The following is a 13,275-nucleotide window of genomic DNA, read 5'->3' as shown; positions in this document are numbered from 1 at the left end:
TTCCTCGATTGCCGTCACTAAAGCTTCTGTTTGCCTCCCCATTCCACGTTTTCCCACCATTTTCTTAGCTCTTCCGAGTGTTACCGGCTTATGTATCTATTTTTTTTTCCTTACTAAGCGACAACCTTAATATTCCTATTTTAATTTTCTTAATTATTTATATATATGTTGCCTTTCTTATTCTTTATATCTTTTTTCAAATTTTCTCGTTTTTCTTATTTTTTTTTTTTTTTGTTTTTCTAGATTTTTCTTGTATTTCATCACCTGATTGTTACTGTAAATTTTCAATTTCATTTATGATTTCCACGTCACTCTCTCGTATATCTTTGACTTCGACATCCGAATATGTTCCAGTCTCCCCCTCTGACTGCCTCATATTTTCAGGTGCCTTAAGATTTTCAACTTGTAACGAACTTTTTCGCGATCGTTTGAATATTTCTCTCAGTTCATCACCTAAAGGAACTGTTTCGGCGCTTACCTTCGCGTCATCGAGTTTTCTTTTCTCTGCCATATTTATTTCTTGTTGAGTTCAAATCTATATTCAATTTGCAAAATTTGTAAATTCTATTATGATTTTTTTTGAAATACCTAACATGATTTTTTTTTTCATATACCTATCACGATGTTTCCTCGAAATAGGTATATATATACACATATATATATCCCATCATAAGCATTCGTCAACGACATTAAAATCTCGAGCCAACTCCGAATTGTTTATTTTTTTTCTTTGAAATTGAAACTCGAATTCTCAAATAACACTTTGTCTTTTCAAAACAACGTTTATTTGTTTGGCCTATACTTGAATTCTTTATCGAATCCATTGACTGGGTTCTCTGTGTCTTAAAATATGTTTTAATAGTCAACAACCTGATCCGAATGTCAACAAAATTATCATGAGTAAATCTTACGTTATTTCAACTTACCCGTTTAGATGGTAAATTATATTATGTAAGATTAATCTTACCTCACAAAACAAAACATCAAATGTTTCACCCTCATTAATGTCTCTGCCGATTATCGAGATTTGTGATCCTGACAACAAGTATCTACATTGGCGGCACGTAGCGCGACCATTTGAATCTAACACGTGGTCCTAATGATTAACTATGATGTAATACAATTACACTTTTCTATTTTGATATTATTGTTATTATAGATCTATCTATCACATGATATGGGTGTAATATTTCCGCTATTTATTATGTTACAACATGATCATAATAGATTACACCCCAACATATCAAAATAATTGTTTTTCTTTTGTTTTATAATGATATTGATGTTAATCAAAAAAATATATATATATTTTTTTTTGTTAATCAATTGATATTAATCAATTTTATATTTTCCGTAATCATTATTTTTGCAAAACCAATGATATCTAGTAAGGTACATTGGGTGTTGTAAAACATTAATCAATTTAATTTCTCTAAACCTTTCTATCCTCCTCATAATTCTGTCGAATGTCTAGCGATGAAATAATAATTTCTTTTCCTGACTTTGTGAATAATTTGTTAAGTACCACGGCCCGCCGCTGGTCGGATATAAGATAAACAATAATTGTTTACGTTAATACTTCACGATATCCAAATGCAATGTTTATGTTATATTTGTTCCAGCTATCTCGTTTTGTGTCATTGTTTATTTAATCTCGACGTTTGTTATTTAATTTTTTGTTCCTCGGAGTGATACGTATTATTCAACGATGTTTCCGACTTTTTAAAATCTCGATGTTTATCTTATCAATTTTTAGATGTTCTTTGATGTCCCAATAAGTTCGATGTTTTTCGGGTTTGTCTGTTTATTAAACTTGCTTTATATCAACATTCCGATTTGTTCGATGAACCCAAAACATAAACAATGTTTTTGTTTACGGAACGCATTCCTCTCGAGTGAATGACATCATTAACCTACTTCTTTCATATTGTTTATACTATCGTATGAAAGGTATTTTTATTGACTCTAAAGTTCACGGTCATTTGAATTAACACATTTTTATTTATAAGGACACTTTTTGTATTATAAGATTTATTCGTTAACACTTTCTTTTTGGATTTTCTTTTATCCGCGACGTTTTCTTGCACAATTTTCTTCTTTATTCTTATGTCATTTCTCATAACTCTTTAACTAGTTATTTTCCAAGTCGTATTTATTTATTTCACGGATAAATTTGAATTGTATCACTTTTCTCCACTTGGATTATTCTTTATCTCCGTTCTTTACCCTTTCTTTCATCTTTTCTCCACTTTTCCCGATGTGTGTGGTCTCCAGGAAAATTTCATACTTCATCTATTATTAACTAATATATAGTTTTCCACACTTCCATGGGAGATATACCTAATTAGACTCTGGGATATCTGTCATTTTTATTGCCTGATCCAATCTCCGCCCCATCCTCCATCTTTCTCATACCAGAATTCACATAAAACATATGCACTGACATCTGTTTATGTTTAAAATTTTGGTACTAGACTCGTAAATTTAGTTTAATTTCAAACCTATCAATTTTAATCTCTTTTGACTAGTCTAAATACTTCCATAAGGTCCACGTTAAAGTTAATCGCTTTTCTAATCGTTTATTACCTTAACGTAAATAAAAATCATGTTCGGATTTCGATTGTTTATTCTTCAAAATATACATGAGACCGCCAACCTTTTATCTTGGTTCGATCCCTCCGTAATATTGGGTAACTCTAATATATATCTAACCTAATAATCATGAAAATGTCTACTTTTCCTGAATCTAATCTATCGATATATGTTTAATTTTACTGTCTTCTTCTAATACTCAATTTTCATTTTCCTAGAACCTTCGTAGCAGCTAAAATCTCTGTATTATCCTTCCATTCGGTCGCCGCAATTTTCTAAAATGTCTATTTTTTTTGCGAGATTTTCATTCAAAATTGATTTACCAATATGTCCGTTTCATCTTAATTGATAACGATTAATTTCCATTGTTTCCAACACTCACTCCTCTCTTTAGTACGATTTTTATCGAACATGACACCCTCCTGCTATCATAAATAATTGCACTACAGTTGAAATTCCGCCAGTAACTTTCCTTTGCTTTTCCCGTCCCTTTTTTATACTATCACGTTTATAAATTTTCCATTGCATTTTCGTGCGTGTGTTTTTCAATTTGTAAAATCTTCAAAGCACTCGATTTCAACGGTTCGCCATCACCTAAATGTCTCGGTTATTGTAAACATTTCCTAGAGTTTGTCGCCTTGAACGTCAGTGTTTATGCCATAGTGCGTTCACCTCTAATTTTTGTGGGAACGGAAATGCAATTAATTATCTTTTTTAATGTCGGGTCCAAGGTTCAATCCTTTGTCTTTCGTAGACACACCCCCCTTCGTTCACTGATTGGTTACTCAAAATTTTTATAGCTCTTTGTTTAGATCTATTGGTTGACAACCTTCATTGTTTATTTTTAGGCCTAGAAAAGGGGAAGCCCTGTCTAGTCCTAGACGATTTTACGACCTCTCTGCTTTCGTCTTAGAACCTCGATATAATTTCAACTATTACAGGAGCCTACCGCAAGCAAGCTGGATCAATTCTTTCTCCGCCAGATGTCGTTAGCATGTCCGTTTTCATAAATAATTTGCATATTTTCTTGCAGCTATGGTTTATCTGTTTTTCTCTCACTGTGATTTAAAGCCTTTCATCACAGTTCCCCCCTCTGAACTCAATTTGCTGTGGCTAACGTTGTATACTACTTTAGACATCGAAATTGTGTTCAAAATGTAGTCTAGCTTTTCTCCCCCCTTCGTTCTGTTATTCCTTTTCCTACATCACTTCCTGTTATTTCCTTTCTCTACCTCACTCTATCATTCCCTATCTCTCTCTCCATTCTGTTATTTCCTTTCTCCCCCCCCCCTCATTCTGCTATTCCCTATCTCTCTTTCCATCTTGTTATTTCCTTTCTCCCCCCCCCTCATTCTGCTATTCCCTATCTCTCTTTCCATCCTGTTATTTCCTTTCTCCCCCCCCCTCATTCTGTTATTCCCTATCTCTCTTTCCATTCTGTTTGGATTGTTAACAACCTTGACTTTGAATCACATTGTATTTTCTATTTTCTTTTCGCGTAGATTTTATTTTATGGAATTTTCTCTAATTTTGATAAACTCAAAATTAATCTCTTTTTTTCTGGGAAAAAAAACACGCCCCTCGACTCGCGTGTTTAGGTGGTCCTCAACCTGGTTGGACTAAGACCTCCCTCTTCACAACAAGCGTTTCTTGACGTTTTATTCTTCAATCTTTTTTTTTTCTTTAAAAAAAAAAATTTTTTTTTTTTTCAAATTCCAAACTGTTGAGTACCCCTGCTCCGTGTTATCAGTTGCTGCAAATTCCAATTCTACGCGCTTCCGTTTATTATTTGTCTAGACCATTTTATTTATTTTCATTCACTGTCAAGTGGCTTATCTCGGTGCCGTCTGAATTGTAATTTTTCTTTGAAATTGAAAGTTGAAATCACAACTAACACTCTTGTTGTTTCAAAACAACACTTATTTGTTTGATCTATACTTGATTTAAGCTCCGATGTTTGTATTTCATAATAAGTGTCCGCAAATCCTAACACTTTTATCCCGTTAGATAAATCATAATTTATCTTTTATCTTTATCCAATGTTTATCCTTATCTATAAGGATTATTTACGTTATCCTTCGTTTCATCTGGATATCACTTTTATCTTATCCTTTTTTGTTTTGTTTATCTTAATGTGTCACCCGTTCGTTCATGAAGGGCCAAAATGGTTTACGTTTAAAATTCCTTCGCGTTTAATCCAAGTCGTAAATTTCTTATTTTGTTTATATTCTCAAAGGCGCGAGGGTTAGTTTTATAAACAATATGAGTCCTATTTTGTGGGTTCACTGTCCCGTCATAATGAATCGTGTTTAATTGCTTTCGTTTGTTTACGTAACGCAGTCTGTTGCATGCGAGCACTTTTTCACTTTTATTTATATTTTATTTATTGATCTATTTTATTTTTAATATCACTAAACTATTTCGCAGTTCTCTGGTAACAATATTTCCCTTCTCGTTTTTCTATTTTTATTTTTAACTTTCTGTTTTCTCCACATTAGGGGAGACCCGGCCGGTTGGGCCGGTTGTGATATCCAGACACGCAGATATCGATCGCCTTGCTCAAATTATCATCCGTCAGTTTTGTTTGGTAAGCGGAGGAGCCAATCTTAACTTGAAAAAAATTCATTTCCTTTCCTCTCCTTCCCCTCCCAAAATATATACATGGATGGCGCCGACAACTAACACCATAAATTTATCGTATGTATATCACATATATAAAATCTAACACTTTATTATATTCACATTACCCTACGATAGGTAGAATCGAGTAGCTAGGGGGGGGTGAGCAGGCGACTTAGAAGATAAGGTTTATAAAATGGTTTTGAAAAACAGCGGTAATGGATTCAACTCACTCTATCTCAAAAGAACCAAGGGATACCACACAAAACATAAATAACTAGGTTTCTAAACCGAGAAACAAAAACCCAACACAACGTTCGGTGAAGCCTTTTTATACTGAACCGTCACGTGAAATGAGTACGTTCAAGGTCGTACGTCACGTAGACAAACTAGGATGTACACACTTGAAGGGGTGTGTAATAAAGAAAAGACGGCAGAGAGGACCTTCCTACCCCGGATATATATATAACCAAAGCCTTATGGAAAAGTTACCTACGGGACTTAAGGAAAATGTATCGTAGAAAGAAGAGAAGGAAAAGTTTGAAGTAGAAAGGGCATATCATTACATCTGGTGCCGAAACCAGGGAGAGATAGATATACAAGCTGGTTTGAATTCATTACTGTTGTTGAAAAAAAAAAAAAAATGGATTTCATAAACCTTATTAATTCACATTAACAGCAAAAGAAATGGTACCTATCGTCAAAAATGATAACAGAGACATCGTACTTCAAAGGCAAAATAGAATAAACAGACAGACCCGGAAAACATTGAATTCATTGTGACGACAAAAAACATCTAAAATGTTCATAAACAACGAAGCCAAAGGATAAACAAACATCGAAATCGGATTAATTATAACACAAGAATAAGATAGCTGGGACAAATCTAAAATAAACATTGCATTCAGATATCGTGAAGTATATGGCATATTTTATACCGTTGATATTTGAATAAATGTAAACAATTATTGTTTATTCCAGATCTAAAAGGCAGAGAATGTTTAAGACATAAATAATAAAAGACAGACAAAACCATCGGATCACCGCCGAGGACACAAAATAAAAACAAATCAACATGAAAATAAATAACACTCGAACATAATACAAATAACGTATTGAGGTGAAACAACACTGTTTAAACAAATAACTCAGAGTTTAAAAATAAACAAGTGTGACATGACATATTGAATTCCTACCCATAGAGACACAAAACCACTTGAAAAAGCTGAGGGCGGAAAAAAACTCACCAGTAGAACAAGCCGATACTCACGGGAACCAAAAAATAAACAGATGGTAGGTTGCGAAGAAAAAACCGAAGAACAGGGGCGCTCAACATTTTGGAAGAATTAAAATAAAATTTAAAATAAAAATAAAAAATAAATACAGAGGTATTCGAGAAACGTAAATTACCTATAGTTATTTCTAATCCCATCGACTAACACGAGGAAGCGAGATTACCCGTTGGGCTTAGAACTAAAGGGAGGCTGTGATGTTTTGGACATCCACAAAAATAAACGATAAATAATAAAATAACGTGCTCTAAAAAATTTTTGTTTAAACAACGACGGAAGATTTATTGACAGACAGGCCTTGAGTAAACAGATTCCCACGGGAAAGGAGAGACCGGAGGACAGTCGAGTTTGGAACTTGGGTGGATTGACAGCCCCGAGAAAGGGATACAAATCAGAAGTGTTGTTTGAAATTGCAGTTAATTATTGAATTCAAATGGTATTAGAGAATATTGCGGAATATTGAATTAAAGTGAAAGATTATTGATCCGGTGTTTGTGTGAAGTGAAAGTGATTCGACTCAGTGGGAAAACAATTAATAATAATGACAATAATAATAATTGGATAATTTGTAGAGCGCCGTTTTGTAAAAACCCACCTCAGGGGCGCCAGGTGTTGTGCAATCGCGATTGTGTTATAAAGTTGTGTTGATTTAAACGTGATTTCGTATACAGTTCGAACTAGATTGCTTGTCTTAAAAACATGAAAATAATAAAAATATTGATTGCGTTTTAAAATAGAGTGAATGTACTTAAAGGCAGGAAGTGTTTAATCGGGCTAAGTTATTGATTTGGCGAGATGGCATTCTATCCACGGAGACCGAAAACCAGAGAATCAAATAGATTATTAACTGTGGGTTCGAATCCTAACAGATTAGGGAGGTACAATTTTATTTACAGGAATATTTAATTACCCTTTTATAAGCGTAGGGAGGAGGTCGAAAATTAAAGTGATTTAGCTATATAGTGTAACCAGGTAAGTTTCACACGAGGATTTGGAGGTGACTAACAGGGTGAGTTTTTTTATATTATTTATTAAATTTCAGAGGTCCTTTTGAAAAAATAGGATACAACCGAGGTACAGGAACCGAGTTTGCAACGCCTGCAACCCAAATAATCTTCCCATAAGAAGGGATACGCTAGACGCATTGTCAATCAGCTGTGAGCGAGAGACGAGTCAACGACCTTTTCATATATAGGCCGAGAGGCGCGGAGTACAGTCAGTCAAAGGGGAAGTTTTGCTAGCGTATGCCGTCCCAAATTGAAAGCGATCGGATACAACCAGACGGAACGAAATGAAAACTTTTCTTCTGTTATTTGACCTTCTAATTTAATACTTTTCATCTATTATTTGACTTTCTAAGTTACGAATTGGGATGCACAAAAACAAATCTAAAGTCGAAAGAGGGAGATGGTAATCTCCGAAATAAAACTACCAACCGAACAACTTTTCTCAACAGGTATCTTTCGAGAGGTAGGCAGCCTCTTTAAATTAAATGCAAAAAATCAAACCAATTATCCGTTTATACCTTACCTGAGAGGATAGGTATTCAGTAGAAGTTACCCATACCTAATACACGAGGATGCTAGTAACCTCATAAAATAAATACTGGAACCAAATATTAAAATACAGACAGTCCTCATCCCAAATTTGGCATATCGAGTAGACCTTACATATATCTCACATGATAATTGGCTGAATGGGTAGGCACACAACCTATCGTTAATAAGCAGGCAGAATGTCGACAAGATCGTCGTGTGTTATATGTGTATTGACCTAGAAAGGGATGTAAATCCCCGACGGCGTGGGAGTTACAACGTTTTCTGGAGGTGGCACGTAACTTAGGACCTTGCGTGTCACATTTTCGCGACTAGATTCGTGATAAAGGGATGTTATGGTTTTCCCCTTCTACACTCAGTAAAGTAGTTTATCCTGGAGGTGTTTGAGATTGGGGCAATTCTGAAATTGGTGAAGAGACCTGGTTTTCTTTATTCTGGCGTGAAGGTTGCCGATTTGGAACAAGGGGAGACCCGGCCGGTTGTGATATCCAGACACGCAGATATCGATCGCCTTGCTCAAATTATCATCCGTCAGTTTTGTTTGGTAAGCGGAGGAGCCAATCTTAACTTGAAAAAAATTCATTTCCTTTCCTCTCCTTCCCCTCCCAAAATATATACATGGATGGCGCCGACAACTAACACCATAAATTTATCGTATGTATATCACATATATAAAATCTAACACTTTATTATATTCACATTACCCTACGATAGGTAGAATCGAGTAGCTAGGGGGGGGTGAGCAGGCGACTTAGAAGATAAGGTTTATAAAATGGTTTTGAAAAACAGCGGTAATGGATTCAACTCACTCTATCTCAAAAGAACCAAGGGATACCACACAAAACATAAATAACTAGGTTTCTAAACCGAGAAACAAAAACCCAACACAACGTTCGGTGAAGCCTTTTTATACTGAACCGTCACGTGAAATGAGTACGTTCAAGGTCGTACGTCACGTAGACAAACTAGGATGTACACACTTGAAGGGGTGTGTAATAAAGAAAAGACGGCAGAGAGGACCTTCCTACCCCGGATATATATATAACCAAAGCCTTATGGAAAAGTTACCTACGGGACTTAAGGAAAATGTATCGTAGAAAGAAGAGAAGGAAAAGTTTGAAGTAGAAAGGGCATATCATTACAGTATTCAGAATTGTAAAGCGGGTAATTGCAGAGCTACCCGTGGTGCAAACACATATGATTGAATATAATTTCTACAAAAAAATACTGGGATTTATTAAATTTTTACTAGAATTTAAATGTTTTAAATTAAAAATGAAAAGGTGCTTACCAAATTTGTCCCAGGACTCTGTTTTCGAGGTCATTCGCGTCGAACTAACACGTGTTTCGCGAAATTGAAAATGGCGAATGAATTTACAAAAGTTACGATTCAAAGTCGGAAGTCACCAGTTGTGGAAGAAGTTATGCGGCTTGGGATAGCCACGGATACTTACCTGTAGTAGCGGGGCTATCGACTCGGAGAAGTAAAAGAAATTTCCACGTTTAATTATTTATTTAATGAAGGTACGTTTAACATTTGTAAGCAAAGTGTTAATCCTAAGACGCTCGAAAACAGAGTGGCGCTGCGGTCGCCGGCGTGTCCGCTGGAACGTTCGGCGACCCGAGCGGCCGGTGTTGCAATTACATAAGTGTGACCATCTTAATATTAACAATATTGGTGGTGCTTTCTTATATCCCGACAGGTTTAAAAAAATTGCTTGTTCTTTGCTGGAAAAAGGGACGAAACTATAAGAAAAGATAACGTACTCACAAAATAAAGAACTGAGGGCTGATGCAATAAATTTTGTATTAATTACCAATTCAAAGGTCTTCCTAGAAATTGTAAAGACTTAGATTGGATTTAGGAAAATAAAGAAAAATGTTGTAAGCTTTTGTAAAAAATGGCATGCACCTACTTTTTAAAAGTTTAATTTAATGAAAGTCATAGCTGATGGTTTGACTTTTTTGTATGAAAACCATCCAAGAGTCTCAATTATCCGTAGCCAGTTGGACTATAGCATCTCCTGTTAAGAGGCCTGGCTACTTAGATCTGGTCACCAAAAATGGTTAAACCCATTTCTAGCAAAGTTTTGAAAATGAAGGGTATTATTTTACCAAGGCATTACTGACAGTATCTTCCACTCAAGATGAATAAAAAACTATATTTCCATCTTTTAAAATATTTTTCCCTTGAAAAAATATGGAAATATATATTATATCCAGATAATTAAAACGGAAAAATTTTTATTGAATAAATTTTCTCTATTCATTTTGCATTGCGACCTTTGCTTTCAGGTCATAAAATACTTCCATATTTACGTAAACAAATAATTAACTATTTTTGTATATCAAAATTGTGATTTTTTGTTACTATCTAAAAAGAACACAAATTTCAAAAGCTTATTTTCCACAAGTTTCCTTTTCCATCAATTTTGTTTCGGTCTACGCCATAAAATAAAACGTAGTACGGGGAATATTTGCACTTTTTAATAGAAAAAGTTTTATTAAAGAATCTCCTGAAAGCTCATGTGCACACCAAAGGCTTTCGGGCTCAAGAAGGCTTTCACATTTAATATTAGCTATTAAAGTTTATCCCGGCAGCTTTCTGGCAAATGTGTCAATCACTCTAGAGCTACTGTAGACATCAAATTTCATACTTTAACGCGGCAAGGAAAGAATTATATTACAATTTATTTTTATTGAAAGAGGAAATTTTTATAGACATCGTTATGAATAAATGCATGTCAAATGAAATATTGTAATATTATAACATATTAGACAGATTGCATTCTATAAAATTTGGATGGAAAAGTTATGTTTATTCATCCGATATTTTGATGGAAAGTGCTCCAAAGCAATAAGATTAATGGTCATTTTGGTGCAAGCATCATAATATCGGTGCTACCAAATACGTGTTCTACATTTGCATTTGCATTCATATTAAGGGTGGCAACACATTACGCTTAACGCATCGCTATACAATCGCATACAGACCTATCGCACCTGACAGATGATGAGTTATAAATGTGGGCGTGCCGATAGTGAATTGCCGTAATCTGTTAGCCAGGCTAAGTTTGAAAATGATACAACCCCTTCTGATGTCTGATAAATTTACATATAAAGCCGTGATCACGTGGATATCATATGTCAAGGTGACAGATCCCATACAAGGAAGTAATGTTCCGCGGCAGTTCCCCAATTGATCTGATCCCATCTCCTGTGGAAGATTGTAGTGAAGTGTGACATCTCAATATTTATATATTGGCCACTCCCAAAAAAGCGTTAATGCATATAGCGTAATGTGTCTTAGGCTTTAACATAAGTTAGTTAAATATTTACTTAAACACGCATCATTGTGTGTTTCCGTAAAAACTTATTTTAGTTATCTTTATAAAAGTCTAAAATGCTACATATTTATTAATTATGTTAGTTTACCTCTATAAAGGAAATAGACTTTGAAATATCCTTTAAATTCAATACTGATATCGTCAATTTATTAAGACCTTTCAGCTCATATAAGCCAACAAAATTGATTTTTATCAGTTCAAAAACGAATTTCAAGAAAATAGAGAAAACGAGAGAATTGAGTTGACTTTGGGCGTACGAACACAAACCAACAAAACACTCGTACCTAATTATCTTTTTACTGGCTATAGTTATTAAATTACGAAAGAAAAATAAAAAGCACCCTTATCATTTAAAAAGGTTTAATAAAACTAGTAGTAATACTCAAAAAAGCTGATTCTCGGAAACATGGAAATTCCAAAGCTATGAAATTCAACAGACCGAATTAGACGAATATTTTAAAATTCCCTTTCTTCTCAGCCCATTCAACAAAGAGTTATATGAAAAGTTCAAAGTTTAGACGAATGACATTGCAAGTTTTTCCCTTGAAATATATACAAGAGGATTTAGAAAAAGTATTTCACAAATTCGTAGATAAAAAAAGAAGATGAATTGGCTAGAGTTAAAGTGAATAAAGGTTATATTATACTGATGACTCTATTCGTTCAATTTCCTTAAATAGCTGCAATTTTTTATTTGAAAAATACTAAACAATTTAATTAAAATATTTAATTGATTAGACATTCTGAATCTAGAATATTCGTGAACTCGTGGTAAAATATTTGCTAGTATTTTTAAGAAGTTTTAAATTAAATTTGTTTCGCCTAAACTTGAGATAATATATAAATTTGAACATTTTTGTTTTCATTTTTCTTAGTAAACAATTAAAATGAAAAACAAAAAACAGTAAACTCAATGGCGTCCGGTTTTATTTCGAATTATTTTACTGGAAGTGAAATTGCAATTTTAAAACTTTGTGATTCATGAAAATTCACGTTGTAGGTTGAGAAATTAATTAACTGAAAATACTGTACATATTTAAAAAAAAAAATAAGTAAATTAATATAAATTAAATTTTGCATAGATTGATTCTTTTTTCTTTTGCAAATTTTTGTTTGTTTTATATCATAAACTTACAAACAAAATCTAATATTTACAATGAAAAAATCAAAACATTAGAGAATATAAAAAGCACCGTGGATTATTGACCATTAAAATGGAAGGTCAAATAATAATTATGAAAACGGCAAAAGGAAGTGTAATGACCTTCAAATTAACGATTTTTATAAAAAGTTTAATATTAAGTGATTTCCTTTATGCATAACCGACACTTTTCATTTCTTCAAAATTTTGTTATTATCATTTTTACTTAATCTAGTTCAACGGCTATTGATAATCAAACTTACTCATTTCCGCAATATTTTGGCGACATGCCAATTTCTCAAAAGTTTTCCCTTATAACATCTTAATTCATATCCCAATTTTTATAAAAAGGAGCTTTTTTTCTAAGAATAAATCACTACTTTAATAAAAAAATTTAAATCGAATAACATTTAAAATAAACTCTTCAATCAAAACAATTATACTAGAAATAGGGGTTTATATTTATAGACCTCTGCAAATATAATAATATTTTAAAAATTCAAACTAAAATGAGAAAATTTTAAAATTTCACTCAAATAATGTTTTAACGGTAAATATCATATTTTATGATATTTACCGTTCTTGTATATTTAGAGTGCCAATAAATATTGTTGAATTTGACCGTTATTATTTAATCTTTTATTGGAACAAAATATCTTTGTTTAAGTACTTTATAGTGTTCTTCAAACCGTTTTTAGTACCTACTTATGCAGACTCAAGGAAAATCA

General features: G+C 33.4%; 1 protein-coding gene across 1 annotated transcript in view; it reads left to right on the top strand.

The window, feature by feature from the left end:
• The window catches only part of dpr1 (defective proboscis extension response 1), an 856,597-nt gene that overhangs the window by 269,258 nt on the left and 574,064 nt on the right, over positions 1-13,275 (top strand). The gene's annotated exons all lie outside the window — the stretch shown is intronic.

Source organism: Hesperophylax consimilis, chromosome 24 (genome assembly GCF_061612785.1).
Source record: "Hesperophylax consimilis isolate HC1 chromosome 24, BYU_Hcon_1.0, whole genome shotgun sequence".
Classification (NCBI taxonomy): Eukaryota; Metazoa; Arthropoda; class Insecta; order Trichoptera; family Limnephilidae; genus Hesperophylax; species Hesperophylax consimilis.
The sequence above is the reverse complement of the archived record's forward strand: the minus strand, read 5'-3'. Positions and strand labels throughout refer to the sequence as shown.